Source organism: Urocitellus parryii, chromosome 1 (genome assembly GCF_045843805.1).
Source record: "Urocitellus parryii isolate mUroPar1 chromosome 1, mUroPar1.hap1, whole genome shotgun sequence".
Classification (NCBI taxonomy): domain Eukaryota; kingdom Metazoa; phylum Chordata; class Mammalia; order Rodentia; family Sciuridae; genus Urocitellus; species Urocitellus parryii.
In genome coordinates this window covers 278,373,714-278,395,847 of record NC_135531.1, presented here as the reverse complement: position 1 = coordinate 278,395,847, position 22,134 = coordinate 278,373,714, and the positions used below count along the sequence as shown (strand labels likewise).

Sequence of the window (22,134 nt, the reverse complement as noted above, 5' to 3'; positions counted from 1 at the left end):
GTTTGGGGCCACTGGCCATCTGCTGTCACAGCCCCTCCTGCTTGGGGAGAACAGGGGGTCATTCTCTTTCCGTTCAGACCTCGGGCTGGTTGGATGAGGTTCACACACAGAGTGGACAGTCCTTCCTTTGCTTTACCCAAAATCTCATCTCATTTTAAAAACACCTTCACAAAAAGGTGGAAAAGAGTTCACCTAATCCCCCCATGCAGCCCCCAACCACATTATGAGCCAGCCCCCTTAAATTAGAGAAAACACTCAGCATTTGGTTTGGGGGGATTAGCTAACTTCACTTAGCGTGATATTCTCCAGCTCTATCCACTCACCTGCAAATGCCATGGTTTTATTCTCTTTAACACTGAGTAATATTCCTCTGTGTCTAGATGCCACATTTTCTTTACCCACTCATCCACTGAAGGTCATCTAGGTTGGTTCCACAGTTTAGCTACTGTGAATTGTGCTGCTGTAAACATTGAAGCTGGACAGGGCACAGGGGAGGGAGGGGAAGGGAGGAGACAACGTGGGAGTAGGAAAGATGCTATGGTCATCATTACCCTGGGTACATGTATGAAGACACGAATGGTGTGACTCTACCTTGTGTACAACCAGAGAAGTGAAAAATTGTGCTCTGTGTGTGTAATATGAATTGTAATGCATTCTGCAGTCCCGTACAACAAATGAGAATAAAAATAAATAAAAAAATAGCAAATTATGAAAAAAAAATTTAAAACAGGTGGAAAAGTGTTGGATGAGAACGATGTGTACGTCCAGCCAAGTGGTCACCCACTGTTAGCCATCACCAAAGGGTTCAGGAAAGAGCCCCGAGAGTATTACTTGGCAAGTTCATTGCTCAGGACGGAGCTGGTGGGAGTTCAGGAGATATTTTTGGCGTCTGTTCTGTCGCGGTCACCGGTGGAGGGAGTACCTCCGGCGACTTCAGAGCTGGCTCACCTGCACTCGGGGCACCGCCCAGCCACAGAGGTGCAAACCCGGGCAAGCAGAGGGCCAGGAACGAGCTCTCCGAGCAGGGGCCACGGGCCGCTGCCCTTCTCCTGTTGAGCTAGGTGCCCGGGCATCTTTCCTTATGTACCCCTCGCACTGGCTCAAAGGAGCATTCCAAATCCCTGGAGGACTTGGTGTCCAGTGCCATGCGTCCCTCCCAACCTCCACTCCGGCCCCACAGTTTCTGACCACCCTCTAGCCTCATCTCGGGCCACCCTTCCTCCCTCACCAGGTTCCGGCTGCCCAGGACATGGCTATGCCTTGGATCTGGAGGGTCCCCAAAGGCCCATGTGGTAAAGGCCGCGTCCGCAGCCTGCAGCATCATCGGAGGGGTGGCAGCCTTGCCGAGGTGGGAGGTACTAGTTCACTGGGTGTGTCCTTGAGGCGGACGGGAGGATCCCAGCCTCTTGCCCTCCCTCTCTCATTTCTCTCCCAGTGAACGGGCACCCACTGTGGGATGCTGTGCTGCCACTGGACCAAGCAACAAGCCTGAAACCTCCATGACCATGAACCCAAATTAACTTTTCGTCTTTATAATTTGGTTTCCTCGGGTGTCTTGTGACAGGACAGGAGAGCTGGCTAACACAGACACCGAGGACTTCACCCAAGGCCTCTGCATGTGCCATCCCTTTTGACTCACAGCAACTCCCAAGGTCAGCTCCCCCCATCAGTCAGGTGGCACCTTAAACAGCACCTCCTCAGAGAGGGTCCTTGGTCTGCCGCCTGCCTACACCCCGCTGCCCTCGACCCACGCCGGCCCCTCCTCCCTCCCTTGCCTGCTTGTTTGCCCCCATCTTTCTCCCCTAATGTGCTAGGAGCCACAGCAAAAGTATTATGATACATGGCACCTTTGGTTTAGGTTACTGCCAGCTAGCCATTGAGATGATATGATTATGTTAAGCTTTACATTCATATGGAAATTGGACTCCTGCTGTTCACCTCGGCCTGTTCAGGGACTCATGTTACTCATGTTACTCATGTTACTCATGTAATGGGAGAGTTCCCATTGGTTGGAGGGAATTTCCGGGGGAGGTCCGGGCCCTCAGTTCCGGTGGAGACACACGTGTGTGGACCAGCTTGTTAGCAGGGCGCACACGGGGACTGGTGGCCTTTTTAAAAATAAACCTTTGTTTCCTGCTTGAGCGGCTTGTGTTTCTGTGCCCAGCCGGATTGCGGCACTAATGGACTCCAGGTCCAGGGGCCCGGGACCAGACGGTCTCCCTGTACTGTCCTGAAGCGCACAGATAGGAATGTCATGATCTGCTTAGTCTCCCTGAGTCTGTCCCCAAATCTGTCCATTGAGGCTGGCCCCCTTTCTGGGGTGGAACGGGTACATGGGCGGGCCAGCATGCCATGAGGGGTGGACACCAATGTGTGACTCTGTGACTTTCAACCATCAGCATCTTCCAGATTCAACTCATGGCACTGGCTGGCCCAGAACTCCCCGGTCTCACCAAGTGAAGAGAAGTAATAAAACTAATTGCAAAGGAGTGGGGCAGGGGGCGGTGAAGGAGACACAGCAGAACCCCTCAGCAGCACAGGGCTGTGGGTCTGCTGGTCCAGCACGGGGGGTTGTGTTTCTCAGATTCCCTGGGCACCAGGACAGGCACCTATGATGACAAAGGCCTGTGCACGGTTCTGTCACAGCCAGCAGACCCAGAAGGCTAAGCGCCAGCCCTCCACTGACATTCAGGCCGCGATGACTTCTTCTATTATTCTTTCTCCAATTTGCACAGATGTGTGCAGTGCTGATTCCAGCCACTTTCTGCTGTGCTGACACAAATTATTAAGTAAGGGATTAGAAATTACGCATGATTCGGTGAGGAGTGTTGTCTAGCCTTTGGTTATGCCGTCCCTGGAAATTTATATAAATTCTTCACGGGAAGCCACTAGCCAGAGCCACCAGGGACGTGCAGACGAGGCTGCATGGTGAGCAGCTGGGGCACAGACTGAGGTTCTTCGTGATCATCTCCATCCATCACTTCTCCAGAGGCTGTCTCTTTTCATCTTGGACATCTGCATGTTGATTTTATTTGAGAAAAATCACTAAATTCAGAGCAAATGAAAACCAAATCTTGATCCAATGCATACATCACAAATTCCGTAGCTGCCTTCCAATTTCCTGGAATGGCAGACTCTAAATTCCCAAAGGGCCGCCATCAAGACGCACGCTGACGACCTGGAGCCACCCTCTCCGTGCCCTGCCAGTGTCAACTCCGCCCGCTGCATTTATTCCAGAGGCGATGAGGTGTGCATCTTCAGGGCAGAGCAGGAGTTCTCCAAATGCCACCCTGACCAGCTGCTCCAGTGCCACCTGGGACTCACTGAGAAGGCACGTCCTCGACCCCCACCCAGCACCCCCAGACCAAAGTGCCAGAGGAGCCTGGTGCTGGGAGTCGGCTCCCGCTGAAGCTCGAGAAGCATGAACGGAGCAGTGGCTGCCAGCCAGGCCCAGCCCCGGGGCATCGGCTGTGTCTGGAGACACCTTCAGTGGTCACTCCTGCAGGACAGGTGCAAGTGGCATGCAGCAGGAGAGCTGGAGGTGCTGCTGGACGGCCTCCCCTGCACAGACGGCCCCCACAGCAGGGGTCTCTGGTCCAAATGCCACTGAGAATGAAATCCCAGAGGCTGGCCCAGGGCCTCGGAGCTGTTAGGCGGAAGGTGACGTGGTGCACACAGACACAACCTGGGTCCGGCAGCCCAGAGAGCTCAGGAATCCGGGGAACGGAGGGAGGGGAAGGGAGCAGTTTCTCCTCCAGGACCCCTGGGCGACTCGCATGCAGGGTCTGCAGTGAATCCTAACCGTGGGCACCCCCAGAGTTCCCCGGAGGCTTGCTTTCCTTCCTGAGGAGCTGCAGGGAGGGACCAGAAATCCCTTGGCCAGCCCTGAGGTCCCCACTCTGCCGAGTTCTAGAAGAGCCGGGAGTGGACAAGATGCTGCTTTTCCAGCCACCCACGCCAGCCCAGCAGTCTTTGCAACCGACTGCCAACAGCCCAAACGGCCAGTCAGCCCAGTGGGCACGCCCTTCAGGGCTGGCTTTGTGTGCGTGGCTTTTTATCACTTATCATTAATGCTTTTTCCAGAGTGTTGTCCACTATGGTCCTCAGCACTGAATTGCCCGTGGCTTCACATGTCCTACTCTGCTTTTAAAAGCTAATTGCAGGGGGCTGGGGCCGGGGCTCAGTGGTGGAGTGCTTGCCTAGCACGTGTGAGGCTCTGGGTTCCATCTAAGATATTGTGTGCATCTACAATTAAAAATATATTTTTTTTAAAAGCTAGTGGCAGGAGTACTTTCTATATGGATGATACCTGCCTCTTTGTCAATTGTGTGCTAAGTACTGCCACCCCCCCCCCAATTTTTTACTTTGTTTATTTTTAAAATTTGGGCTTTTGTTAATTTTATTTACTTTAGGTATTTTATGTCCTATAAAAGATTTGATCTTGTTTTAAACCCAAATAAACTCAGTTTTGGGTTCTGCCAGTGACATCAGCAGAAGGTCCTCCTCCAGCTAGAATCATACAAATGTGAACTTGCGTGTTGTGCCTTCTCTCCCTACAATCAATGTTTAATCCGTTGGAAACCATGGTGATAAAAGTTGTGAAATAATGGTCTAGCAATCCACGTGCCATGTTGACCTTCCTACGTGGAATATAGAGTCACACTTCTGTTTCCTGAAGAAGCCATGACCGGTAAGAACTCGTGCTTCACCAAGACGAGGGAACTGGCCAAGTAAAAGCAAGAATCAGTTTGAATCAGCTCCACCCTAGTGTGACCAAAAATTAAATAACATTTAATTTATTTATTTCTCTCACTTACAAAAAGCAAGTGTGAAGATAAGTGCCGGGTTGCACGTGACTAAACACTCAGGGTCACTCCAGGGGAACTGGGCTAACGGGGCCGTGCAAAATAACCACACAAGAGACAGAAAAACCTTGTTATTTGGGGTCGCTGTGACGACTCCTCTGACTTTAAGGGTCTGCAGAGAGCAAGAGCACGTGCTGACCCCTTTTATTGAGGAGAAGCCATTCAAATGAGGCCAGGGGTCAGGGCTCAGGGGGCTGAGTCTAGCTTTGTGATGTCTGCATCAGCAGGTTGACTGACATCTAATAGGCCACACCCAAGGGCACAGTAAGAGAAGGGGACACACAAAGGGCGTTTCCATGGAACATTCTATCCCAAACAGGGCAAAGGGGTAATATCACAAAGGAACAGGTGAGTGTAGCTCCACCCATGGGGCTGTAGGAAGGCACGCCCATGCACAAAGACACAGTGGCTCGCACCCTAAAGATTGGGGCTATCGTCTGGGTTACCTAGGCAACCAGATCACAGAGTGACCAATGACGATGCCACACCAATCAGAAGGCATCCCTCTGCTTATTGAATCACCCCACCATGATCAGGAGCCTAGTATGATTCTTGTTGTGCTAGTCCAGAATGGCCACTGGAGCTCCAGCCATCACATTCCATTCCATACAGCTTGATGAACAAAGGACAAAGAAGGGTGAACCTCCTCCCTTTAAGGACATTTCCTAAAGGTCTTTTATCTCATTGGTCAAAATTAAGTTTCAGAGCTAATGTGTTGTGGGGAGGCTGGGAAAGGGAGCCGCTTCGTGGGAGGAGAGACGGTGGATAGTAAGCCATCACTCTTGCCGGCTTGAGATGGGGGAACCAGGAGTTCTAGGCTGCACCCCAGAGTGGTGAGAGGGTGTTTCTGGGAAGACAGCGCCACGGGGGGCTGGGGGCAGCCTGGGATGGAAGGTTACGAAGTTCAGCTGGAGTTAATGGCGTCCCCCCAGAAGAATAGCAAGAAGAAGCTTCTATTCCTGGTGGAGAGTCTGAATCTCTGATAGAGAATATAAAGCACATTTTAAAGACGAAACGTGGTTATTTCCAGGAAAAACAGACATCTGTTTGGTAAATGATGATCAGTTAGGAAAGACTTGGTCACAGTGCAGCAGCAGGCAGCCTCCAAACGCAGCAGCTGCAGTTGACCTCCAGGATCCTTCGCCCACGTCACGCCCCACAGCTGGAGAGGAGGCTCTGCTGGTCATGATCACAAGAGGCCCCAGGGCCGTGCAGGGCCACCGTTAGTTATGACTGTGGTAAGTAACAGGTAGTGCGAGAGCTGCCCTCACAACCACTTCAGGAAAGCAGCGCAGCCTGCGAAGCGTGGCAACCTGAGCGCACAGCAGGGCTAGGAGCTTGCCTCCTGCAGGAAGGGGCTCTGAGTCTCATTTCCTCTCCCCACACCCTGGCCTTCACACCCCATTCTGCTTTCTGCCTCTAGGGTGGAGCTGCCTCCCATGAGTGGAATGGGGCTAGTCTCTCCTTCTGTGACTGGTTTCTTTAACTCAGCATTCCGTCCCTAAGGTTTACAACCCATGGCAGGATTTTCTTCTTTTTTAGATCTGAGTAATATTCCACTGTAGGGATGTACCACGTTTTCTTGGTCCATTCATTTGTGGGGGAAGCTCACTGTTCATTCTCAGCTGCTGTGAACATAGCATGCAAAAATCTCTCCAAGGACCTGGTTTCAAATCTTTAATACCCAGACCATGAGGTAGCTCTGCTGTTAAGCTCTGGGGACCCTTCCCATCCTTCCTCCTTATCAGCAGCACTCAAAGGGCCCAATGTCAGCAACCAATGTTTTCCATTTCCCTGGTGACATCTCGAGTGGCTTTGATTTGCGTTTCCCTGGTGGTTGGTGATGCCGAGTGTCTTTTCCTACACCTGTTGGCCATTTGCACATCTTCTTTGGAGAAATATCTACTGGAGTCCTTTGACCAATTTTAAATTGGGTGGTTTGGGATTTTCTGCCTTTGATTTGCAGGCGTCCCTTACACATTTTAGACATTGACCAATCAGACGTTGTGGTTTGTAGATACTTCCCCTCATTTGGTGTGTTTCCTATTCTTTCTGTTAATCATCTCCTTTACCCTGTTCACAGGATCTTTTAAAATTCCATGGAAAAAAATAAATAAAATGAAATTCCATGGAGCCTCACTCTGCATTTCTCATCTTTTCTCTCGGCCTCGTATTCAAGAGAGCGTTGCAAAAACCAGTGTCAAAGTCTTTCCCTGAATTTTCTTCCAGGAGTTTTATAGTGGGGTTTTGTGTCTAGGTCTTCACTACATTTTGAGTTGATTCCCGAGTGTGCTCTGGAACTCGGGTGCAGTGTGATTCTTGGCACGTGGATATCCACTTTTCCTAACACCACTGGTAAAGACACAGCTCTTTCCCTGCAGCACCCCAGCACCCTCGTCAAAGATCAGCTGACCAAGCTGGCAAGGATCTGTCTGTGTGCACCTCTGTCCTGTTGATCCACTGAGCCACGTGTCTCTCTTTGTGCCAGAGCCACACTGTTTTGATCACGGATCCTTCAGTGTCTTCAGATCAAGGAGGACAAAGGCCCCAGCTTTGTCTGTCCTTCTTCCTCAAGATGACTTTGGCCATTCATGGTCTTTGGCAATTCCTCATAAATTGTAGAATTGTCTTTTCTATTTCTGCAGGAATGTCACTGGAAGTTTTATAGAGATTGCACTGACTCTGCAGATCACAATGTAGTTTGAATTCTTCAGTCCATGAGCCCACGCATCTTTCCAGTTATCTGTGTCTTCTTTCATGTCCACCATGTTCTGCAGTTTTCAGTAAGTGAGTCTTTGGCCCCTGAGTTAAGTTTATTCCCAAATTTTATGTTTCCTGACGCTATCCTGAACGGGATTGACTTCTTAATCTCCTTTCCGAGTGCACGTTGTTAGTTCATGGAAACACAACTGATTTTTGCACGTTACTTTTGTGTTGTGAAACTTTGCAGAGTTCCTCTATTAATTCTGATGTTTCTCTCATGAAATCTTCAAGACTTGCTAGAACTTGCTGGAACTTCAGGACTTGCTTCTGTTTTCTGTGGATGGAGACCGTTTAGCTTCTTCCCCTCTGGTTTGGAATCTTTATTTCTTTTTCTTTCCTGTTACTCTGGCTCAGACATGGAGTACCATGTTGGGTAAAGATTGCAGAAGTGGACATCTTGGCCTAATTTCTGATCATAGAGGGAAAACCTTAAGCATCCAGCATAATGTTAGTGGTGGGATCTCCATACGCCCCCTTCATTATGGTGAGGCAATTTCCTTCCTGTCTAGCTGATTGTTTTCTTCATGGAAGCTAGTTTATTATCTCATTCCTTTGCTAACTTGGGACTTGGTTGCCTTTGTCCTAGTCCCCTGGAGTGTAAACTTGGGTTTGTCACTTGGGACTGCTCTCCTTCCACATTGTGGCCCGTCATCACCATGACGTCCTCCCTGCCCGGCTATCACTGCGGCGTGCACCCTCTGCCGTGTCACACTTTCCTCTTCATCAGTATCAATATTTCCTGCTCTCCCCCCCTCACCTCTGGCCCCTGGCCATCCTCATCAGGGACGCTGGCCTGAGCGTGCTAAGTTCTGACCTTTGTGCATTCTCCACTTCTCCTTCTGCTGTTGACTCTGGTTTCACTCCGTTATGTCTGAAAAGATGCCTGGCTGGACCCCAGTCCTCCTCCTGTGCAGGCTGGCTCTCTGACCTCACAGGGCCTCTGTCCTGGAGAATGCTCCAGGTATGTCCGCTTCTGTTGTGTGGAACGTTCTGTGCCTGCTCAGCTCATTCCTTCTGCAGTGTCCAGTCCTCTGCCCCTTTATCAATCACCTGCCTGGACTTTCCGCCTGCCACTGGACACGGGGTACTGTCTTGACAAGCAGCCTGAGAATCCGGGGCCTCTTAACCCTCGCCCGTGGATGTGTGTTCTCGCGAGCTTCCACCTTCCTGAGCTCATCTCCTGCTGGCTCCAGCCGCTTTCCAGGTACTGCAGGTCCCCTGGAGTCACAGCAGGTCCCCTGGAGCCACATCAGGTCCCCTGGAGCCACAGCAGGTCCCCTGGAGTCACAGCAGTTCCCCTGGAGCCACATCAGGTCCCCTGGAGCCACATCAGGTCCTCTGGAGCCAGAGCAGGTCCCCTGGAGTCACAGCAGGTCCCCTGGAGTTATAGCAGGTCCCCTGGAGTCACAGCAGGTCCCCTGGAGTCACAGTAGATCCTCTGCAGCCACATCAGGTCCCCTGGAGCCACAGCAGGTCCCCTGCAGCCACAGCAGGTCCCCTGGAGTCACAGCAGGTCCCCTGGAGCCACAGCAGGTCCCCTGGAGCCACAGCAGGTCCCCTGGAGTCACAGCAGGTGCCCTGCAGCCACAGCAGGTCCCCTGGAGCCACAGAAGGTCCCCTGGAGCCAGAGCAGGTGCCCTGCAGCCACAGCAGGTCCCCTGGAGCCACAGCAGGCCCCTGGAGCCAGAGCAGGTGCCCTGCAGCCACAGTGTCTTCAGATCAAGGAGGACAAAGGCAGGTCCCCTGGAGCCACATCAGGTCCCCTGGAGCCAGAGCAGGTCCCCTGGAGCCACAGCAGGTCCCCTGGAGCCACAGCAGGCCCCTGGAGCCAGAGCAGGTGCCCTGCAGCCACAGTGTCTTCAGATCAAGGAGGACAAAGGCAGGTCCCCTGGAGCCACAGCAGGGCATCCAGCTCTGTGTGTTCTCAGCCCTTCCGGGCATCTGGAATAGGCCAGCTCCCATGGGCACCTGAGCGAGTGACCCAGAAACAGCCCCGGGGCAGCCCCACCCCCAACCCACCAGACCATTAGCTGCACAGTCCAGACTTTTCCTCCCCGGGAGAAACTGGGGGCCGGTTTGCCCACTCGTCCTGGGCACGCCTGCGGAAAGGAGAGGGTGCCATCCCTGACTTCTAGGCAGCTGGCCTTGCCCTCAGCTGGGGTGCAGGACCCTGGGCCTGGCTTCTGGTGCTCTTGCCAAGGGAACCACCCAGGGTTGTGGAATCACTGTGTGCACGTGGGAGGGAGGCACAAGGGAGGGTCCACGTTGGCAAGAGAAAGCACTGGCCAGCAGTGTCCCTGGCTACTCCAGTCACATGACCCCAGCTGACCTCAAAGGAAGCAGGGCAAGAAGTCCTGCCGACTTAAACCCAGAGAATCAAACACTTGCCACACAGCCCAGTGACACCTGCAAAAGGAAAAGTGGGGGGCGGGGTGCTGGGGCTGGGCTCAGTGGTAGAGCACTTGCCTGGTGTGAGGCATGGGGGTCCATCCCCAGGACCACATTAAAGAAAAACTAAATAAATAAAGCAAAGTTGTGTCCATCTGCAACTAAAAATACTGACTCTCAGGGACACAGAGGTGGGGACGGGGACAGGGCACAAAGAGCCAGTCTTCCTCTTCCACAACAGGCATTCACAAGAACAGAAGAACCAAGAAATGGTAGGATACACCTATTACATAGAAATATGAAATTAAACACATTTAGTTTTTGGTTTAGTCTTTTCTTCAAAAGACTCTTGCTAGGTCTGAATGGGGGGTGAGGGTCTCTGTTTTTCACGGTGGTGCCCTTAGACTTTCCAATGACAGACGTTATTCTGAACAGGAATTATTCAATATGGGAGGAAACACCTCCGATATTGAATAGAGACTCTCCTTTTTCCACGCACAGAGATGCCACACATCATCCTCTGAAGCAAAAGCAAGATTGCAGCGAGGTGCCCTGTGGTCTTCTGGCCTCCACTCCAGATGCTCAGGCCTGAGGCAAATCCTGTGCCTGTTCCATTTCCCAACGTGCAAGCCAGCTCATGCTCTCCCCAGGCCAGAGGGTGCGTGGATGATTGAGAACGCCCCCCCACCTCAACGTGACCACACAGCTGGGTTCCACGTGCCCAGGACCGTGCCTAACGCCCCATGGTTACCCCGGGGGGAGAGCCCCTTTGGAGGGGAGGCTGGGTCTGGGTAGAGGCTGGGCTCCTTGGGGTGCTGCCCTCCTCTAGGTGCTTGCCGTGGTCCTAGGGTGAGACGTCAGGTATTGCAGATAACTCAGTAAGTGACCTTGAGGGAATGAGCGAGTGAATGAGCCTAGGTAAAGACGCTGGAGTTTCTTGGCTGCACCATTTCACCTACTTAGCTCTGTCTTCCAACTTCTGACCCAGGGCTGCTTCTACTGTATTTTTCTAAACTGTGGGTGTATTTCCATTTCCAAGGGCCCCATATAAAATACAGCTGTAACCATTTGAAAGGCAACAGAACAGAGATTACAGACAGGAGGAAAACAGCACAGAAAAAGAGAGGAAATGAAAATCTTTTGCTTACTATAGATTCCCACACAGTGGCGATCCTGCAGACAGGACTTAAATAGGGCCTTGTACCTGAGACATATGCATTTCATCTCTGTGCACCAGGATACCAAAATCTAAGAAATACACAGAATGAATAAAAGATTATCACTCTAATTAATATCAAGAACTGTGAAGGGTTTGAGATTTGTCCCAACACACAGCTGGAATGGATGCTAGAGGACACAGCCCCCTGTCACAGAGGAGCGAGAGTTTGTCACTCACAGCAGGATCCAGAGCTCCAGCACCTTACGCAGTGGTCACCAAGCCACAGGTCCCACAGAGCAACACGGAAAGAGCCAATCACATTGCAGCGGAAGATCACTGACATTAGGAACCCAAACCATTAATGAGCATGACTTCCCTTTTGTCCAAGGAAGATGTCATCTTTATTATGTGGCAAAGCGAGCACGTTTGTCCTTTGTTCTTCAGGGACCCCTCTCTCTCTCCCAAGCCTGTTAATTATACCCAAATCCTCGGCTGGAGGGAATCAGAAATGAAGCCCATCAGTGTCTGCTCACAAGCTGTGCAGAAGTGTAAGGAGCCAGGGCAGACTCCTCTCCCACCGGGACCTGATTTCTTCCTGACCCACCTGTTAGACTCTCCAGGAGTCCTCTGCCAGGCTCTGACCTGCTGGAGACAGCCTGGTGGGCAGCCCCTCCATGCTTCCAGGGGAAGATCAATGATCTTCAAAGAGTCTCCCAAACATGCAAAATGACAACAGGGACGAAGAACCTCAAAGGAAGCACACCCATGGCCTTCTAGAAGGTGTGTGGAAGGTGCTGCCGGGCCTCAGGAGAGCTTGAGGTCTGGGGCCAGGAAAGGTGCTCCCCGAGAAGAGAGTCTTGAGATGAGAGCTAAATGTCGAGTCAGAATTAATGGCACAAAAAAGAGAGGCCAGAGGGTCCCTGGTGGCTGGAATGGAATGGCCAAAGCCCTGCAGCAGGAGGAAGTGTCACCTGTGAGTGACAGGTCCATAAAGTAGTTCTATTTCATGCCTCTGTTAATGCTGACCATTAATGGCATCCCTGTCCCTCCCCAATGGTGTCCTGTGAGGAAATGGGAGGGGGGGTAATCTCAGAGGAGGCCAGGAAGGGAAGCAGAGCCCAGCCCACGCTGCTGTAGAGCTCCGATGACAACCTTGGTCGTTGGTCCAAGAGCATCAGGGAGCGGTGAAAGAGTTTTGAACAAGAGTAGCAGGCGACTAGATTTTCATTTTGAAGGTGTCGCTTCTGGCCTGGGTATGGAGAAGAGGTCAGGGGGGAAGTGCCAGAGTCTACCACCACGGTCAAGGCCAAGGCGGCAGTCCATGCTAGACCAGAGTGACAGCCACAGGGGGGAGGAGCCGTGTGGGTTTCAGAAGAATTCAGAGGATTATACCAACGGCAGGAGAAGGGAGAGAGAGGAGAGCACACCAAAGATGAGGCTGAGGAGACGGTCAGGCCTACGTGGCCACTCGATGGGCGCATGCACAGCCGGCGTGGGGTATGGCAAGAACCCGAGCTGGAGTTGTACAGCTGGGAAGGCCCAGCATCTGAATGGCAGGTGAAGCCATGGAGGGAGTGTGATGACGGGGGTGACGGAGAGCAGAGCAAATCGCAAAGGGCGCTGGGAAGTTGTCGTCAAAGGTAGGAAGAAAGTCTGTAGATGCTGGGTTCCTGAAAGCCAGAAGAGGGGCTCGGGAGAAGGTGGTCATCGACCTGGGACTGGGGAACGTCGTTGGTGTAAGGACCTGAGATCACTGGCCACCCTGGGCAGAGAGCTCTGAGGGGACGGAAGGCTGAATCACGTCAGAGAAGGAAACGGAGACCGGGGTACGGGACAACTCCAGACTAGGACAGAGGACACAGAGAGGCCAGGGGAGGATGCAGGGCACGGGTTTGTATTTTGGAGATGCCAGAGGTTTGGACAAGGTGAAATCGTTCCAGTGGGAAGGACTCGGAGGAGATGAGGAAAAGAGAGGAAAGCGCGAGGAGGGGTCAAGAGCGCGCAGGTCCCGAGCCCATCCCCGGGACGGCATCCGCAGCACGGGAGCCGGTTGACCTCGGCCAAGACCAGGGCCAGCGCCTCCGTCCAGGGGCGAGACCTGAGAGCTGAGCTGCGACCGGAAGAGGCTGGGCGGTTCCCACGAGGATGGAGGCAGGGAGACTGCTGTCGTCTGCCAGGGTGTGGGAGGAGACCCCGGGACCGGGCAGAGGAGGTCCGCAGGACGGTGGAGAACGGGGATGCAAAGGTCAGAGAAAAGCACAGGAGTTGCAGGAGCTTTGGGCCACACGCGCACTCACACATGGCACACACGTGGGCCCACGCCACTCCTCCCCACACTCCCTCAGGGTGCTCCCAGGCCCACTGCAGCCTCCTCCCCCTCCACGCCTGCCCGCCCCTCACCTTCCCTCCACCAGGTCCAGTCTCCGGACAAAGGTGCCTGATGAACTGTGCAGGGACCTCAGCCTCCCGCGAGGGCACAGGAGGACCGTCTCCAGAGCTCCTTGATCTGCATCCGGCCTTTCCTCGCAGCCCCATTGGCAGACATAGACGGAAGGGAGCCCCAATAACCAGGCAGAGCAGTCGTGGGGGCTCCTGACTCCCCCTTCAGAGAGTGAGCAAATGAGGGCACCCAAGAGGGCACAGCCTCAGAGGCTCACAGTCCAACTCCTCCTCCTTTCCCCCATGAGGAGGCTAACGCCCAGGGAGGGCTCCTGATGGGTCTCGGGTGGGGATGGTGCCTTCTCTTGGGGACAGCTCAGGGCACACCAGCTGCAGAGACCAGCAGGGTGCGCCCCAGGGGCAGGAGCTCATCCTCCCTCCCCCACTGAGAAGCGCTGCCATTCAAGTCGGCGGCACCCCTGGCCTGAAAATGAAAGCCCGTCTTTAATAGGGCGAGAAACTGTGCCACCTAATTACAGAAGGGAGAGAAGAGGAAACCGCACGGATAAGAGACCTGAATCCGGGCTCTGGAGCTGGAGAGCAGAGAGCTCCTGGGGTGGAAGGAAACTTGCCTCTGACCTGGACATGCCCTCACTTGGAAGAGACTTTTGCAGCTTCCCAAGATTCCAAAGGACAGAGGGGGCAATGCCCTAGAGCCCTGCTGGGCTCTGAAGGGTCTGCTGGGTAGGAGGGGATCTCTGCAGTAAACAGGCCGGGTGCTGGTGCCCTGGGTGCTCCCCAGAGGGTGGGCTGTGCAGAGACCCGCAGGGGCCCTCAGCCGCTCCCCCTCACCAGGCCGGGAACTCCTGCATCTCTGCAGTTCCAGGTCACTGAAGGTGCACCACTCAGGGTAAGCATCCTGCATCATGTTAGGCACCTGAAAGAAACTGACAGCTAGCAGAGCTGGCCAGGAGGTCCAGGCAGGGCGGCAGAGCGAGCTGCAGCTCAGCAGGCTCAAGGCAAAGCAGGGAGAGCCCGGGGGAGTTTCCATCTTGCAGTGGTTTTGCCTCCACGGGGAGATTCATCCAGAGGACAGGAGAGGTGAAAGGAAGGCAGAGCCATCTCCATCTACCTGGAAGAGTGGCTTCTTGTGTTCTTCACTCATCTCAGGAAAAAAAAAAGAAAAGAAAAGAAAAAAGAAAAAGGGAGCAGCATCGTGAGTGTCCTAGGACTAAAACGAAGCCGGAGGCAGTGAGGGCAGAGGGCGGGAGAGAGCACCCAGGGGGGCAGGCCCTGAACCACCTCCCTGGCTCTGGGTGGGCAGTGACCTGAGTCACCATAGACCTAACAGGGAACAGCACTTGGTGGCAGGGGTTTGGTCTTAGGTGCTTACTGAAAAGCAAAACGGCCAACTGAGCTCAGCAAGGCTATTGCAAACATCATTCTCCTGCCTCAAACCTGAAAATAAGGCCGAATGCTTTCTCTGACATGCAGATGCTAACTCACAATAAGGGGGCTAAGGAGGAATAGAGGTATGTTGCATCCACGAGACTAACACTCAGGGTCACTCCAGGGGAACTGGGCTAACTAGGCGCATGACGTAACCACACAACAGACAGATACCTTTTTCTTTGGGGGTGCTGTGATGGCTCCTCTGACCTTAAGGGTCCAGAGGGAGAGAGAGAGAAAAAGAGAGAGAGAGAGAGAGTGCTGACCCCTTTTATTGAGGAGAAGCCATTCAAATGAGGCCAGGGGTCAGGTGTCAGGGGGCTGAGTCTAGCTTTGTGATGTCTGCTGTCAGCAGGTTGACTGACATCTAGGAAGGCCACACCCAAGGGCACGGTAAGAGGAGGGGACACACAAAGGGCGTTTCCATGGAACATTCTATCCCAAACAGGGCAAAGGGGTAATATCACAAAGGAACAGGTGAGTGTAGCTCCACCCAGGGGGCTGCAGGAAGGCGCGCCCACACAGGAGGACACATTTGGTTGCATTTTTACTCCTCTCAAGATCAGGGCTACCATCTTCAGCTATTTCTAAGCAGCCAGATCACAGGGAGTGACCGACAGTACCTCGACCAATCAGGAGAGGAAAACGCTGGTCACATGACATGACGGCCTCCCACAGAGGTACTTTGGATTAGGCAGAGGGGAGTGAAGGGAGTGGAGGGGGTCTGGGGGTAGGAAGAACACAGAATGAATCAGACATTATGACCCTGTGGGCATATATGACTACACCACTGGTGGGATTCTACATCAGGCACAACCAGAATGGGAAGCTGCACTCCATTTATGCATGATATTTATGTATGGGAGGGAGACCCAGCCATGGGCACCGATGGTGACTAGTAACGCAGCTTCCCGGTCAGCACGCCTGGCCAGGAAAAGCTGATGGAAACACCAAAGCACTGAGCCGGCAGGTGGCACCTGGCCGGGCCTGTGGCAAGGACTCCTCCTCTAGCCCCAGGTGCCCACCTGGGCCAGGAGTGGAAGACAGAGGTGCTAGAGGCTGCTCTGGAGGCACAGGCTGGTCACAGCAGGGCTCTGACAGTAGCACAGGAGTTTGTAAGAGAGAGTGGAGGAGGAGACTCCGGACAGAGGGGACATGTGAGAACGTGACGATTCGGAATGCTGACATTCGCGGAGCAGCTCCAGTGGGTCAGGCCTGGGCCTCGGGACTCTCCACTGCCCCATGGAATCCCTCAACCCTCCGAGGAACTGCGGTCATTTCACAGATGAGCAAACCAAAGCAAACGGAGTCCATGTGACCTTCTCAAAGTCACAGAGCCAGCAGGCAGCAAAGAAACTTGTCCCAGGGTTCTGAGTGACGGCACTCCACTGCTCCTAGGAGGAAGTCCACTGAGACCAGAAACAAAAGAGAGAAAGAAACCCCTGATGGGGGACAACACGGGCAGCTCGGTCCCCCCAAGGCACAGAGTCTGGATGGCCAGGGTCAGAACCTTCCAGGAAGAAGACACGTGGCTCAGGATGGGCCCGCCATGGGGGCTGGCGAGAAGTCCCTGCCCACACGGCTTCCCCAGGGTTGAGAACTAGGCAGGCAGGGTGGCGTGACGTCTGCTGAGACGAGCCAGGGCCAGGCTGCCGAGACTCCCTGGCCTGGGAGTGAGGCAGAACTCAGTGGAGAGCCAAGGATGACCCACGTGCAAGGAGGGGGAGGTTCTCCCCGGGTCCCAGGAAGATGGCGCTCTGGGCCACAGTGAGAATGAACGGGAGCGGCGGGAACTCTGATGGAAACGTGGGCCTGAAGGACACCTTGTGATCCTGTCTGATGCGAGCCACAGGAGGCTCAGGCATGGCGTGATCCGTGTTCTGGAAGACTCCGAGCGTTTGGCTTGTTTTTCTGCTGTGCTGGGGATGGAATCCAGGCCTGGCAGGTGCTAGGCAAACTCTCTGCTGCTGAGAAGTATACGAGACTCGTAGACGTCTTTTCTGAAAATCTGCACCATCACGGAGAGGGGTCCCCCAGACACATGCTCCCCAACTCACCCCTCTAGCCTGCCCCACCTTTGTGTTCTTTCTTCCTTCTCAGTGCTCCCCAACATCCCCAGCAGCCTCAGATGCCTCGCCCGCCCCGTCACAGCAGGTGGGGACCATGTTTAGCGGCTTGCTCTCCACCATGAGGTGTTGGTGGGGCACTTCTGCCCCTTGAGAGGACATTTGGTTGCTGCCAGTGGGAGAAATCCCCCTTCAGGGGAGCTGACTTTCTGCACCCACTGCACAAGCCAGGATGAGTGTCTCCAGGGACGTCTCTAATCCCTCCACCAGCACCTCCTGATTCTGGGTCCCTCTGCATTGGCATCTGGTCCTGTGTCTCTCAGCATGAATCCTCTTTTTTAAATGCACCTCATCTAGATTGTAAACGGTGGAAGACTGAGCCCGCCAATTCCTTTCATTTATTTTGCAATTCTATGACCAAAGAAGTGTTCACAGGAGACATTCAGTGACAACACAGAGGGCGGGTCCCAAAGGGTGCTTCCCTGCAGATTTCCGTCTTCAGGACGATATGTGTCTTCATGTAGGGGCTGAAGGGTCAAAGTGGACAGCGAATGGCTGCACCTCCAGCTCCCACTTGGGGTACAGGGTTGGGGGACCTGACTTGTGAGCCTTTGTTTCTGAGACAGAGGCTGTAGGTGGCCATCGTCTCCATGACAACCACACACTCAGTTCCCCCTGCACCAAGGAGGAGCAGTTGGGGAAGACAGGCTTTCCCAATTTTTCCAGGGATATCCATGGATCTGGACCAGAAGGACCTAAAAGCACTCAAGGGGACACCACCTAAGCAAGGAAAGCATGCCCCACCCTGGAGGAGGCTCCACTGTGGGGTGGGATGGTGGACAACGCACTTCCATGTTGGCCCCCAGACAGAGCCTGTGCACCTGTGTGTGAGACCCCTGCCACCTCAGAAATAACTGCTGTCACATCAGGGTGGCTCTAGGTGAGTGAAGCTGGAGACTCAGGTGACAGATGTGACCCTAAACATAAACCCACCAAAGATCCAGAGCGTGCAACCAGAACGTTCCAGTCACCCGCTCAGAAATGGCACCTCACGTAACTCCGGAGAACCAAACCCCTTCAAAAATGATTCAGACTCAGTGAAAGAATTTTATTTTTTCCACTCTCAGTAGAATAGCAAAAGGAACACACGACAGACAATTCCTCTGTTATTTATTAACAGTCATTTGGATCCAGCCACAGAGTTCTCCAGTTGTGCCAAAGACCACAGAACACACTGATCATACACGAGGATGTAGCACCTTTGAATGAGGAAGGAATTTCCATACGTGTGCTGTTTTCATGAGCTACACTGGAAACGATTTCGCATAAGCAAAAATCACGTCGAGCAGCTGTGCAGAAACGTCCAGCAGTGGAAACCGTATGAATAAGTCCTCTAGGGGGTGACCAGCAAATAGGTTGCACTGACCTTCACCTCTGGGAGTTCTGACTTGATTTACTGATCTCACTCAAATTCCCCACCTGAATTGAGGGACCGGCTGCCTGAGCCGCTCTTTGGCCTGCACAGTCTGTGTTTGCCATATGCGTTCTTTTTTCCAACCAGCATGGAGAGGAATGACCTTCCTGGGAGTCAGAAACAGCAGGTATTCAAGTTGCCATGGTGACATGCAAGTGACATTCTCTAAGGGAGAAATTTTGAACTTTCTATTCATTGACCATTTTTGTCATGTAAATTTTGTCCCATCCACTTCTCTCACCGAAGCCATGAACTGATAGACCCTATTGTAGAGGATTCCCTTTCAGGCCATTACTGGGGTTGAGTAAAAAGTCACCTTCTATTTTAATTCATTCCCTGAAAACCTTATAAAGGTGGTGAATAGTCATTTTAAATATTGCCCGTACAAAATAAAACTCAACTTTTTTTGGTCAATGCTTTGGGGTTTCTCTCATTAGCTGTCCATTGAATAGCTGCCTTCCAGGATTCCCTTCTTCAGCCCATGGCATTTATAGTCTATTCAAAGCTGAAAAGCCAGTTATGGCACTTCAATTGCCTGATACACCTCCAGTGCTTCTCTTTGGAGCTCAGATACCACTACTTTCAGAAAAAGAGAGGACTAAGTGTGCTCAGAAGGGAATTCTCAACTCTATACCAATGCCTCCACCACCCATAATGTTTAAATAAGCATAGGAGCTTCTTCCTAAACTAAGGATTAAATATAATATTTTAATAGCGGTAGCTTCATGTGTCTCATATACTCAAGTTAACAATTCCTATTTGCTATACATTTATGAGAAAGCCTTGGAAGTGGTTTGATCATCACTATAGATATTCCTTGAAATCTAAGCCCTGGGGCATTGGCCCAATGCAGAAAAAGATTCATGCACAAAAATGTTCATCCCAATGGCCAACTGGAAACAGCCTTCAATGACGAACGGTAGAGGCCATCACTAGAGGTGGAAGATCATGGAATTACTGATACAACATTGAAGAATACCATGAATACAAAGAAAACATCTTTGATGAGATATTATGTGGAAAAGCTTATACAAAACCCTATATGCAAGATAATGACATTCTTTAACATTTTGAAAGGGAAATAAAATGTGCTTAGAAAGAAACTAGACTTGGAGAAACTCCCACAGACATGAACGGTGACGACCTTTAGGTGTGGTGTTCTTTCTACATCTCTGTGTGGTCTAAAGTTTCTATCCAGGTATTATTTTTAATGAAAAAATAATAAATCAGAGGAGCAGGAGGAGCCCCCAGGGAGATCGTAGCGCCTCTGGAGGGTCCACTGCCGGTGACTGTTCACATGGTCAGGAGCAGCAGCCCTCAGCAGCAGCACCCCCGCCAGGTGGAGAGGGAGTCACCCCCGGTCCCTGTCCTAGGGCTGGGAAGCTGGAGGAAGAGTGAAAAGAGCCCCCCCCCCCAGCACAGCGGGGTCCTCTGGCTCCAGCACATTTTAGAATCTGACCTGATTTGGGAGACTTTTAACAATAGGTCGAGAAATCGGTCCCACAATACAAAAAAGGAAACGGTAAGGACTCAACTGGAAATAAACAAGAAAACCACACGGAGTCAGGCAGCCAGGCTGTTCTGTGCACGGGGGACGCTCTCCTAGGAGGCTTGTGGTCAAGAGTAAGAAAGGCGAGGGAAAGAGGACGGGTCCAGAGCACGCAGACTCTTCTGCAGGAGGCTCGGGACACAGAGCAGGGGCACCCGAGGCAGACGCACTTGGAGGAGTCTCTCCCCTTTCATGGGCTTCACGTTGCTTCTCAGGTCCCGGCACCCGGGGGTGACGATGAACCACCCGCTCTGTGTCCAGGAACCTGGGAACTCTCATGGAGCAGCCAATAGCAGGATGGTGACCAGCTTCCCTTGCACCTGCCTGGCCGGAGGGTGGCGTCACCTGTGAAAACAAAGGCAGAGCCCAGGCAGCCGGGTGTGCTCCGTGGCCTGCGGCGCTGGGACAGGGGCCACGCGTGCCACCACAGGCGAGGGGTTTCTTTTGGTGTTGAAGTGGCTCCAAGAAGGTTTCTTTCTGAAGGGTGCGTGCTCTGGCCAGTGGCCGGGTGAACTCGAGAGTTAGGTAGGATGCCCAGGCTCCACTCATGCAGCGAGGTCAAGACCCCCGAAGTCTCTGAGCGCCTTCTTCACTCCGCGGTTTCTGCACAAGAAAAATAGGGAGTTGAGAGTGAAGCGAAGCCCTGGAGAACCCGCCCAAATGCAGCTCTGGAAGACTCCCAGGACAACTTCAGATCCTCTGGCTGTCGGAAGGCCAGCGCTGTGGGGGGAGAGGCCATCTCAGGGAGCCCTTCCCCGGCTCCTGGAGACGCCCGCTGCTCAGGTACAAAGCGGTGGAGCAAGGCCACCTCTCACCCTGGACTTCCTTCCTTCTAACCACAGTGTGAAACACACAGCCCTCTGTTTCCTCCCTCCCAAGAGATGGGGAAAGGCTGATTTGGGGATGGAGATGCGAGAACTGGGAAAGGCCTGTCCCAGGTCAGCTCTGCCCTGCCTGGACCTGTGCCAGCTCACGGTCTCCTGAGCTGAGCTTCGGTTCCCTTGACTGAGGCCCAGGGAAAGGCGGCCACCTGACCCCTCAGAGAGAGAGGCATCAGGAGGCACCTCAAGAGGAACATTTTAACCACCTGTAGCTGGATGCCTGTGAAATCAAATTTTCAGCAAAATTCTTAAGGATACAACAGACAGAAAATGTCCAAAAAAATTATCTTATATCTAGAGGTAAAAAGTACACAAAAATCAGATGCACCAAAGTCACTGTTCCCAAAGATGTCCGTGGCTGAGGGTGGGTGGGACACCTCTCTCTACCTGTTCTCCCGCAGGCTGTCTTACCCTCGTCTGTCTTTCATAGATGTGTGCTCACACACACCGGCACACACAGCAACCAGGTGACGCCATCCCAGTTCATCTCTGCTCACCATTTAATTAACTCTCCACATACTACTGAAGGTCTATGGCCGAGCAGAGGGCAGTGGACAGGGATGAAGCCCATCTATCGCCCACTCACCACAGCCAGAGCTTCCAGAGGTGGATGCAGGTCTGAACTTGAGTCTTTCCTGGTTATCACAACTCCTTAATCACCACTAGATTGTTAAAAACCATCCTGAATTGTTTTATCTGTTCATGGTTGGGTTTTATCCCCTATCTTTTAGACCATAAAACAAAATGGCAAGTATTTCAAAATCCAAGTTATGATTTATTATCAGGTTGACTATTATTTTCATGGAACACTGCGTGAACAGTTGAAATGTTATTCCTGAATATGCAAGGCTTATTTCCTTTATTTATATTGTCTTATTTCATTTTTCAGTGCAGGGCATGGACCCAGAGCCTCTTCCATGGTGGGCAGATGTGCCCCCACTGGGCTACCCCCCAGCCCCCGCAGCTTGGTTCCTGAGTGCTCCAGATGTCCTTGCCTTTCAGATTATGTCAGATACGCCTCCATTTCTAACAAAGCTCTCCACAATGAAGGGCTTTTAACATGAGTGTAAGTGTCAGCACTCAAGGGGAAGAGCTGAGTGACCAGAAGGACGGCAAGGAACACAATGCCCCACGATGTCCCCTGGAGCACAGCCACTCCAC

General features: G+C 52.7%; 1 protein-coding gene across 1 annotated transcript in view; it reads right to left on the bottom strand.

The window, feature by feature from the left end:
* Positions 1-20,660: 20,660 nt before the first annotated feature.
* Positions 20,661-22,134, bottom strand: part of Trpm8 (transient receptor potential cation channel subfamily M member 8) — a 73,641-nt gene continuing 72,167 nt past the window's right edge. The window contains exon 25 of the mRNA XM_077799707.1: positions 20,661-20,695. The gene's annotated coding sequence lies outside the window, so the exon portion shown is untranslated. The remainder of the gene's footprint in view (positions 20,696-22,134) is intronic.